The sequence below is a fragment of the Schistocerca serialis genome, chromosome 12 (genome assembly GCF_023864345.2).
Source record: "Schistocerca serialis cubense isolate TAMUIC-IGC-003099 chromosome 12, iqSchSeri2.2, whole genome shotgun sequence".
NCBI classification, from domain to species: domain Eukaryota; kingdom Metazoa; phylum Arthropoda; class Insecta; order Orthoptera; family Acrididae; genus Schistocerca; species Schistocerca serialis.
The window spans coordinates 13548342-13559923 of record NC_064649.1 but is presented as its reverse complement, the minus strand read 5'-3'; positions in this window follow the sequence as shown (position 1 = coordinate 13559923).

Below are 11582 nucleotides of genomic sequence, written 5' to 3'. Positions count from 1 at the left end.
TAAATTTAATTGTTAAAAAATACTTTTCTGAAAGTATTTGCCTGTTTTGGAAGTGAATTATGCACGAAAAGGATCACAGACAAGAAGATACTAGAAGCTATTCAAATTTGTTTGTACAATAGAGCGTTGAATGTTACTTTGGAAGATCGGATAACTAGCAAGTACATTCCAAATAACAATTGGGGAGAGAAAAATTTAAGACACCACTTGGCTAAAAGAAGGCACTTGTTGACAGTACACATAATGAGACATCAAGGGACCACAAATTTAGTAATGGAGGGAAGTATGGGGAATAAAAATCGTAGAGGAAGACCAAGAGATGAAAACAGTAAGCAGATTCAAAAGACTATAGGTTGCAGCAGTTACTCGAAGATGAAAGAGGCTTGTACAGGATAGAGCAGCATGGAGAGCTGCATCAAACCAGTATCTGGACGGAAGACCATAACAACAGCAATATAGGCATCCTGATGATAATTTTCACTGACCGAAAATATTTTACAGATTCCTGAAACAACTCAGTGTGCGTCACTCAAGGCCTAGGCGACAGGCAAATTAATAAATCAGAAACATGACTTGTTTCCACTGAATTACGACAGACGGAGCTTTACTCTCGTGTAAGTCCTCTTTAACGTTTCACTGGAGGGAACTGCGCCATAAGAATAATATGTGGTGTTCACCGTGTACGACACTGACAATCGTTTAAGTACTGCATCACAGATTCGGCTCTCACGAAATTAGCTGTGAATTGTTGTTGTTGTTGTGGTCTTCAGTCCTGATACTGGTTTGATGCAGCTCTCCATGCTACTCTATCCTGTGCAAGCTTTTTCATCTCCCAGTACCTACTGCAACCTACATCCTTCTGAATCTGCTTAGTGTATTCATCTCTTGGTCTCCCTCTACGATTTTTACCCTCCACGCTGCCCTCAAATACTAAATTGGTGATCCCTTGATGCCTCAGAACATGTCCTACCAACCGATCCCTTCTTCTGGTCCAGTTGTGCCACAAACTTCTCTTCTCCCCAATCCTATTCAATACTTCCTCATTAGTTATGTGATCTACCCATCTAATCTTCAGCATTCTTCTGTAGCACCACATTTCGAAAGCTGTGAATAATCCATTCGAACCCATTACAGACAATGAGATGCATAGTAGTATACAGAAGCGCCAAAGAAACTGGTGTAGGCATGCGTATTCAAATACAGAGAGATGAAAACAGCCACAATACGGTGCTACGGTCGGCAACGCCTATATAAGAAAAGTGTCTGGCGCAGTTATTAGATCGGCTACTGCTGCTAGAATGGCAGGTTATCAACATGTGAGCGAGTTTGAACGTGGCGTTACAGTCGTATAGTCGTCACACAAGTGATGGGACACAGCGTCTTCGAGATAGCGATGAAGTGGGCATATTCCCGTACGACCATTTCACGAGTGTACCGTGAATATCAGGAATCCGGTAAAACATGAAATCTCCGACACCGCTGCGGCCGAAAAAGATTCTGCAAGTGTGGGACCAACGACGACTGAAGAGAATCGTTCAACGAGACACAAATGCAACCCTTCCGCAAGTTGCCGCAGATTTCAGTGCTGAGCCATCAACAAGTGTGAGCGTACGAACCATTGAACGAAACATCACCAATATGTGTTTTCAGAACCGAAGGCCCACTCGTGTACGCTTGATGACTGCACGACACAAAGCTTTACACCTCGCCTGGGCCCGTCAACACCGACATTGGACTGTTGATGACTGGAAACATGTTGCCTGGTCGGACGAGTCTCGTTCCAAATTGTATCGAGCAGATGGACGTGTACGGGTATGGAACAACCTCATGAATCCATGCACCATGCATGTCAACAAGGGACTGTTTGAGCTGGTGGAGGCTCTCTAATGGTGTGGGGCGTGTGCACTTGGAGTGATGTGGAACCCCTGATACGTCTACATACGACTCTGACAGGTGACACGTACTTTAAAACCTGTCTGATCACCTGCGTCCATTCATGTCAATAAGGCATTCCAACAGACCTGGGCAATTCCAGCAGGACAATGCGGCAACCCACATGTCCAGAATTGCTACAGAGTGGCTCCAGAAACATTATTATTACTTCAAACACTTTCTCTGGCCACCAAACTCAGACATGAACATTATTGAGCATATCTGGGATGCCTTGCAATGTGCTCTTCGAAAGAGACCTCCACTCCCTTGTGCTTTTACGGATTTATGGAGAGCCCTGTAGGATTTATGGTGTCAATTCCTTCTACTTCAGACATTAGTCAAGTCCATGCCACGTCGTGTTGCGGCACCTCTACGTGCTCGCTGGGGCCCTTCACGATATTAGACAGATGTACCAGTTTTTTTTTTGTCCTTTAGTCAAATACTGAAGGAAATATTGACTTTCATTACTCTTCATTAAAACTGGCTTTAGGGGTGAACAACACACTGGCACAATCTTTGATAACTTACCTAATGACACATAATCCTGACAGGTAACGAAGCTAAATTTGAACGTCACCTGAAACATATACGCGAACATCCGGCAGAAGTCCAGTTTTTTCAAAATGTTAACAGATCTCCGGGGAAATTCCAAATGTTTGTTATTGGCAGCCAAATGGTGCAGTAGCGGCCAACGAGAATAATAACATCTATTTCAATACTGCAGGAGCCACCTTCCCTATTGTTTCTAATTTCTGAAATTTTCTCGTCGTAGTCATTTCGCGGGACGTACGTGCGAGGAAATAACGCGTTACACGTCACTTCCCGGACCGTACGCTGTCATAATAATAACAGTAAAGCCATCCATGTTCTACCACTGGAATTTGACAATGGCCTCTGTAACGCATTCCTAAAGTTCTTCTTTGAATCTTGTCTACCTCCGCTACTAATCCAATCTGAGAAGCGTCTCGGACCGATAAGCGATACTTAAGAGCCGAGCTTACCAATCTGTTTCCAGAGATGTATCGCCAGTAGAGCAACCAAACAGTATTGGATTTCTTTACATACTTACGCGCAAGATTGACCAGTTTAGTAGTTGATAAAAGGTTGCTATCACAAAGTGCGTTTCAATATTTTGTTGTAAGGTATTTTCCCAAAATTTTCTGGTGACATGGCGAGGAGGGTAAATAGTTGTGGTTCATCTAGTCCCTGCATGGCATCACGCAGTCCAAGGGGTCCCTTTCTCTCATAGGGGGATATTTCAGCAACTGGAATTCTGTGACCAGTGGAGCGTGCATCTAAAAATGGACTGAACTGAAGTAAGGCATCTCTGATAAATCTGGACTGGACAGGAATCGCGTTAGTGGTTAAAGAAGGTTTCGGTTTTGTGATCCGAGCAAATAAAAATTTATTGAAAATAATTGTGTAGGAGACTGGATTTGAGTAAGTTACTTTCTCCAGAACAGAGAAGGGGTCAGGTTTAGTGAATAAACAATTATTTTGCATGGGACATCTACATTCCGGTTAGCCTGACAACAAAGAAAGGTTCAATACGCTAAGGTTAAACAAAGTCAGAAGTTAAAGACAAAATTTTACACATAGGAGTAAACAAAGGAAATCTCTGAGATAAATTACTCATTTATTAAATATTGTACTGAAATATCCTACCCCCATGAACCATGGACCTTACCGTTGGTGGGGAGGCTTGCGTGCCTCAGCGATACAGATGGCCGCACCGTAGGTGCAACCACAACGGAGGGGTATCTGTTGAGAGGCCAGACAAACGTGTGGTTCCTGAAACGGGCAGCAGCATTTTCAGTAGTTGCAGGGGCAACAGTCTTCTGGATGATTGACTGATCTGGCCTTGAAACACTAACCAAAACGGCCTTGCTGTGCTGGTACTGCGAACGGCTGAAAGCAAGGAGAAACTACAGCCGTAATTTTTCCCGAGGGCATGCAGATTTACTGTACGGTTAAATGATGATGGCATCCTCTTGGGTAAAATATTCCGGAGGTAAAATAGTCCCCCATTCGGATCTCCGGGCGGGGACTACTTAAGAGGACGTCGTTATCAGGAGAAATAAAACTGGCGTTCTATGGGTCGGAGCGTGGAATGTCAGATCCCTTAATCGGGCAGGTAGGTTAGAAAATTTAAAAAGGGAAATGGATAGGTTGAAGTTAGATATAGTGTGAATTAGTGAAGGTCGGTGGCAGGAGGAACAAGACTTTTGGTCAGGTGAATAGGTGAATACAGGGTTATAAATACAAAATCAAATAGGGGTAATGAAGGAGTAGGTTTAATAATGAATAAAAAAATAGGAGTGCTGGTAAGTTACTACAAACAGCATAGTGAACGCATTATTGTGGCCAAGATAGACACGAAGCCCATGCCTACTACAGTAGTACAAGTTTATATGCCAACCAGTTCTGCAGATGATGAAGAAATTGATCAAATGTATGATGAGATAAACGAAATTATTCAGGTAGTGAAGGGAGACGAATATTTAATAGTCATGGGTGACTGGAATTCGAGAGTAGGACAAGGGAGAGAAGGGAACATAGTGGGTGAATATGGATTGGGGGACAGAAATGAAAGAGGAAGCCGTCTGGTAGAATTTTGCACAGAGCACAACTTAATCACAGCTAAGACTTGGTTCAAGAATCATGAAAGAAGGTTGTATACGTGGAAGAATCCTGGAGATACTAGAAGGTATCAGATAGATTATATAATGGTAAGACAGAGCTTTAGGAACCAGGTTTTAAATTGTAAGACATTTCCAGGGGCAGATGTGGACTCTGACCACAATCTATTGGTTATGAACTCTAGATTAAAACTGAAGACACTGCAAAAAGGTGGGAATTTAAGGAGATGGGATCTGGATAAACTGACTAAACCAAAGGTTGTAGAGAGTTTCAGGGAGAGCATAAGGGAACAATTGACAGGAATGGGGGAAAGAAATACAGTAGAAGAAGAATGGGTAGCTCTGAGGGATGAAGTAGTGAAGGCAGCAGAGAATCAAGTAGGTAAAAAGACGAGGGCTAGTAGAAATCCTTGGGTAACAGAAAAAATATTGAATTTAATTGATGAAAGGAGAAAATATAAAAACGCAGTAAATGAAGCAGGCAAAAGGGAATACAAACGTCTCAAAAATGAGATCGACAGGAAGTGCAAAATGGCTAAGCAGGGATGGCTAGAGGACAAATGTAAGTATGTAGAGGCTTATCTCATTAGGGGTAAGATAGATACTGCCTGCAGGAAAATTAAAGACACCTTTGGAGAAAAGAGAGCCACTTGTATGAATATCAAGAGCTCAGACGGAAACCCAGTTCTAAGCAAAGAAGGGAGAGCAGAAAGGTGGAAGGAGTATATAGAGGGTCTATACAAGGGCGATGTACTTGAGGACAATATTATGGAAATGAAAGATGAAATGGGAGATACGATACTGCGTGAAGAGTTTGACAGAGCACTGAAAAACCTGAGTCGAAACAAGGTCCCGGGAGTGGACAACATTCCATTGGAACTATTGACGGCTTTGGGAGAGCCAGTCCCGTCAAAACTCTACCATCTGGTGAGCAAGATGCATGAGACAGGAAAAATTCCCTCAGACTTCAAGAAGAATATAATAATTCCAAGCCAGCCGGAATGACCGTGCGGTTCTAGGCGCTACAGTCTGGAACGGAGCGACCGCGACGGTCGCAGGTTCGAATCCTGCTTCGGGCATGGATGTGTGTGATGTCCTTATGTTAGTTAGGTTTAATTAGTTCTAAGTTCTAAGCGACTGATGACCTCAGAAGTTAAGTCGCATAGTGCTCAGAGCCATTTGAACCATTTTTTAATAATTCCAATCCCAAAGAAATCAGGTGTTGACAGATGTGAAAATTACCGAACTATCAGTTTAATAAGCCACAGCTGCAAAATACTAACGCGAATTCTTTACAGACGAATGGAAAAACTGGTAGAAGCCGACCTCGGCGAAGATCAGTTTGGATTCCGCAGAAATGTTGGAACACGTGAGGCAATACTGACCCTACGACTTATCTTACAAAATAGATTAAGGAAAGGCAAACCTACATTTCTAGCATTCGTGGATTTAGAGGAAGCTTTTGACAATGTTGACTGGAATACTCTCTTTCAAATTCTAAAGGTGGCAGGGGTAAAATACAGGGAGCGAAAGGCTATTTACAATTTGTACAGAAACCAGATGGCAGTTATAAGAGTCAAGGGGCATGAAAGGGAAGCAGTGGTTGGGAAGGGAGTGAGACAGGGTTGTAGCGTATCCCCGATGTTATTCAATCTGTATATTGAGCAAGCAGTAAAGGAAAGAAAAGAAAAATTCGGAGTAGGTATTAAAGTCCGTGGAGAAGAAATAAAAACGTTGAGGTTCGCCGATGACTTTGTAATTCTGTCAGGGACAGCAAAGGATTTGGAAGAGCAGTTGAACGGAATGGACAGTGTCTTGAAAGTAGGATATAAGATGAATATCAACAAAAGCAAAACGAGAGTAATGGAATGTAGTCGAATTAAGTCGGGTGATGCTGAGGGAATTAGATTAGGAAATGAGACACTTAAAGCCGGCCGCGGTGGTCTAGCGGTTCTAGGCGCTCAGTCCGGAGCCGCGCGACTGCTACGGTCGCAGGTTCGAATCCTGCCTCGGGCATGGATGTGTGTGATGTCCTTAGGTTAGTTAGGTTTAAGTAGTTCTTAGTTCTAGGGGACTGATGACCATAGATGTTAAGTCCCATAGTGCTCAGAGCCATTTGAACCATTTTTTTGCGACACTTAAAGTAGTAAATGACTTTTGCTATTTGGGGGGCAAAATAACTGATGGTGGTCGAAGTAGAGAGGATATGAAATGTAGACTGGTAATGGCAAGGAAAGCGTTTCTGAAGAAGAGAAATTTTTTAACATCGAGAATAGATTTAAGTGCCAGGAAGTCGTTTCTGAAAGTTTTTGTACGGAGTGCAGCCATGTATGGAAGTGAAACATGGGCGATAAATAGTTTGGGCAAGAAGAGGATAGAAGCTTTCGAAATGTGGTGCTACAGAAGAATGCTGAAGATTAGATGGGTAAATCACATAACTAATGAGGAGGTATTGAATAGAATTGGGGAGAAGAGGAGTTTGTGGCACAACTTGACAAGAAGAAGGAACCGGTTATTAGGACATGTTCTGAGGCATCAAGGGATCACAAATTTAGCATTGGAGGGCAGCGTGGAGGGTAAAAATCGTAGAGGGAGACCAAGAGATGAATACACTAAGCAGATTCAGAAGGATGTAGGCTACAGTAGCTACTGGGAGAACAAGCTTGCACAGGATAGAGTAGCATGGAGAGCTGCATCAAACCAGTCTCAGGACTGAAGACAACAACAACAACAACAACAACAAACTGAAACATCTGAGCTGGTCTGGAATCTCACAAATAAAATGAGAGAAAACAACACATACGTTAAACACACTGCTAATATCATACAGCAGATACAAAACACACATTTTTCCACACACGTTCATAATTAAAAGAGAACGGGAAACCTTGTATTCTTGTTAACATTCACCGTGTCCGCATCCGAGCGAGTATGGGCATAGTTTCTTGAGCACGAGGTCTCTGGATTGACTGTTGCTCTTGTAATGTTTTTATTTTTCATTCCCACGTAACTTTTGAAGATGGAGGTTCTCTACTAGCGAGCAGTATTAAAGTAATTCCTCCAAAACGTACTCCGCTGGTGGGGCCTTGCGACGTTCGTTTTCACAGGTTGACGAAGATTCTTACAAAACGACTTCAAAATTTCGCGTATATCATCGAACAGAAAAGAGAGGTAGCTATTAGACAAGATCGCCTGAAAGTTTAGTCAGTTGTACGCCATCAGTTATCTGCATCATTATTTGGTGATATGTTTCGATGTGCGTGGTAGGCAGGGAAATTGTTCAATGACCGAGAACCATTTAAAACTGTAGACAATTTTTTTTTGCAATAGACACAGTGAAAAATCGATGCATAAGCAAAATTTCGTCGTTCGTTTCGTGTGCTGTCCGTGGCAATAATTGTTTTCCACGTTTCTACGAGAAGTATCTTTCTGATTAGTGCAGCGCTCCATAGGTCACACATTGTATTTGTCACAAATGTAGTTACAATAACATAAATACAACAAGTATACTTATTTGAAGTTCTCGTGTATCGTTTTTTAATTTCCGGTCTCCTTACCTTTTTTTCTTTTTTGCGGTTAAAGATTGTGAAAGTAAAATAATTAGATACTTATAATTTGTGCAGTGATACTGAATAAGTTTATTGAATTACGCGGGAATGAAAAAAAACATTATCGGCAGCGAGATTCCATCCAGAGACCTCATGTGTAGGGAACCAAGGAGTTACTCGCTCGGCTGTGGACGCCTTGAATACGAGCGACCATAGAAAGTACACACACACACACACACACACACACACACACACACACACAGGCCTAAGGTTTTCAAATTATTTTCTCGAGTGCCCATGAAAAGTAAACTGATTCCTCGGAATTTTGTTTTAAATGAAGGTAAACAATTCCATCTCAAAAATCTACTGCGAAACAAAAAACAACGTTGAATGTGAGACAAAATATAAAATAAAAACATTCTCGCCAGCTAGCAGAATTTTAGAGATGATATTCCTTTGCCGGACCATGCTTTCTTCCGTACACCGCCGTTCTTGCCATGAAATGAATGAACAAATAAAGAAATGACAGTCGCTCTGCCTCTGCGCACATCACAACGTGATAAATTGCTCCCGATCTTGATTGTGCATACTGACCTTGTTCCGTCGTAGCGTCTTCTCAGAAGCAGCATTCCATAATGCCAGACAAGAACGCAAGTTTTATGTTTTAGCATTTCCGCCATTCATTTCATAATTCCGGCCAAAGATGCTTCTCTTAACAGCTACCCAATCTTACAGCAGAAACATCTCTGGAGTGAGCATTCAGATGCGCAGAATTGATCTTGTGTTGTCAGCATACATTGTCACGGTGGTCACGTGATTTCTCGACGGCGTAGATTTGTCCACAATGAGTCCCTTAAATGTTGAATGTCATTATATCGCTAGTACGGACAGATACCCTTCCTAGTTGCTAGCCGCTTTGTAGACGCCACAACAATTTGCATTTGGTACCTGGAATAAAGTGGGCTCTTAGCTTTGAAGACCAGAATGAATGGGCATCACGTAACGGCATCGCCACGTCATCGTGTATTTACGTCCCTTAGCCCGGCAACGAACGGCGAAAGTGAGGTTACGAGTCACCATCCCTGGTACACAGAGGGAGATTATAGTATCAGAATTGAGGAACTAACAACAGCAATGTTTAGTAATGGCCATAGTAAATGTTCTAAATCAGTTTCGTTTGCTAAAGCGCTAAGAAGTTAAACCAATTTTCAAGTCATTGACATTAAATTCCTTGGGAAAACATATACATTCAAACACATAAAACAATAGCTACAAAGGAATTAATGGAGCTCGTTTATCTTATTCACTACGTTCTCTTTTTAGATAACCAACAAAGTCATAAACAATTATATCTTTCTGATTAATTAAAGCTGACCTTTTCACCTAAAATCTTATGTAATGGAAATTGCTTCGTCAGCTTGTGCTCTTTTCTTATACATAGCTTTATTGTCGTGCATCAGCACTGTTTTGTTATTGTGTAACCTAAATAGATTCTCGCTTCAAGGTATTTGACGTCGCTTGTGTAACACAAAGGAAAAAAATGTGCCGGTTGCCGTGGAACATTTGCAGTTTGCCACGAAAACAGAGCCTAATACCAAAATAAAGTTTAAGAAAAAAGAAAAACACGGAACTCACTATTTTAATACGAGTGAGTGCGGCGAAAATAGGTCAACATACGTTGTAAGCGGACTGCGATACCCTCATAACTTTGTTTCCGAGAAACCTCAACGTGCCGTAGTGTCACGCGACTGTCCATTCACTGCCTGTGTAAATGCCTCCATTTGAAATACACTGTGAAATATTTTGTCGTGACGTGAACTAACGTGACGTGACGTGACTGCCAATTTGCACTGGCCTTAAACAAACGTCGTCCCGAGATGGCGTGACAACTCCAGCTTAATGTTGATAACATTCGCTGAACGTAATGGCCACTCCAGAGATATTTCTACTTTTCGTACCCAACGCAACACGTGGATGGGGAGAGACAGAACACTCCCACCGGAGTTAATTCGGTCTTTGGTGCAAAATGTCGCAGTCGGGAGATGACGGCCATCTTAAAGCAAGCGCCGTGAGACGATGCAAAGCAGAGGTGTGCTCAAGCGTTTAATTTTGGCCGTGTGTCTCAGTCGATAGTTTGAGCACGGTGCAAGGAATTCTAACCACACTCACTACCAACCGGTACGAAAGGCTGATACAGACACTAGCTCGTTTCTGACGACACAGAGTGCAAAGTAACTACTTCCGAAACCAGATCACCTTACGCAACTTATATAATTTTCTGTAAGGGAGAATTGCCAAAATTGTACCACTTCTGAGAATTTACTATAATAGCGTTTCTCGTATTTTTTCCTTTAGGGTTCACCGAAACACATTTAAAACTTTTGCGACATCCCTATATGTTACTTTTTCCTATATCCAAAAAAGGAAAGATATACAATATACAGTACACACAATACGCTGAGATGATAAAAGTCATGGGACACCTGTTAAAATCGTGTACGACCTCCCTTTGCAGCAATTCGACGTGGCGTGGACTCAACAACTCGTTGAAGGCCCTCTACGGAAAATTCAGATATGCTGCCTCTATAGCTGTCCACAATTGCGAAAGAGTTGCCGATGTAGGATTTTGTGCATTAGCTGGCCAATAAAGTTCGATGGGATTCACATCGTGCAATCTGGGTGGCTAAACCATTTGCTAGAATTGTCCAGAATGTTTTTCAAACTAAACGCGAACAATTGTGGCCTGGTGACAGGGTGCATTACCATCCATAAAAATTCCATCGTTGTTTGGGAACATGAAGTCCACCAATGTCTGCCAGCGGTCTCCAAGTCACCGAATGATCGGTTCAGTTGGACGAGGTGACCCAGTCCACTGTATGCAAACACTGGCCACATCATTATGGAGTCATCGGCAGGTTGCACAGTGTCTTGTTAACGTGGGTCCATTGCTTCGTGGGGTCTGCGTCACACTCTAACCCTACCATCAGCTCTTATTGACAGAAATCGTAACTCATCTAACCTGGCCACGGTTTTCCAGTCGTCTAGGTTCTAACCAGTATGGTCGCAAGCCCAGGAGAGGCACTGCAGGCGATGTCGTGCTGCTAGCAAAGGCACTTGAGCCCATCTGCTGCAGTAACTCATTAACACCTCATTTCGCTGCAGTGTCCAAAAGGATACGTTCGTCGTACGTTCGACACTGATTTCTGCTGGTATTTCAGGCAGTGTTGCTTGTCTGTTAGCACTGACAAACACCGCTGCTCTCGGTCGTTAAGTGAAGTCCGTCGGTCACTGCTTTGTCCGTCAGGAGAGATAATGCTTGAAATCTGGTGTTCCTGGCACACTCTTGACGCTTTGGATTTCGGAATATTGAATTCCCTAACGATTTCTGAAATGGAATGTCCCACACATCTAGCTCAAACTACTATTTCGCATTCAAAAGCCGTTAATTCACTTCGTGCTGCCA